We start from the raw sequence: 321 nt of genomic DNA on the forward strand, positions 1-321 counted from the left end.
CATTTTCTCTTTTTGTTTCTCAATTTATATTTTTCTCTGCCTTCCACGGATTGGTAGGTAAATCTGGAAATATGAATGCTTCTTTTGTTAGCACCTCCAGCCAAGAGCAAGGAGAAGAAGAAGACGGTGCTGCATCCTCCGGTTATTATCCTCCAGTGATTCTCAAGGAGCCGCACTAAAAACTCTGGAAGAGGTTAGCAGTAGAACTTCTCATCAATTAATGGGAGGCAACTCAATATACCTGACTATAAACCATGGAGGCACTCTTCTTGTAGCCCAGAAAAAATTCCAGAGAAGTGAAGAACCAATCTGGGACGACAA

The sequence above is a fragment of the Selaginella moellendorffii genome, unplaced genomic scaffold (assembly GCF_000143415.4).
Source record: "Selaginella moellendorffii unplaced genomic scaffold, v1.0 SELMOscaffold_77, whole genome shotgun sequence".
Lineage (NCBI taxonomy): Eukaryota > Viridiplantae > Streptophyta > Lycopodiopsida > Selaginellales > Selaginellaceae > Selaginella > Selaginella moellendorffii.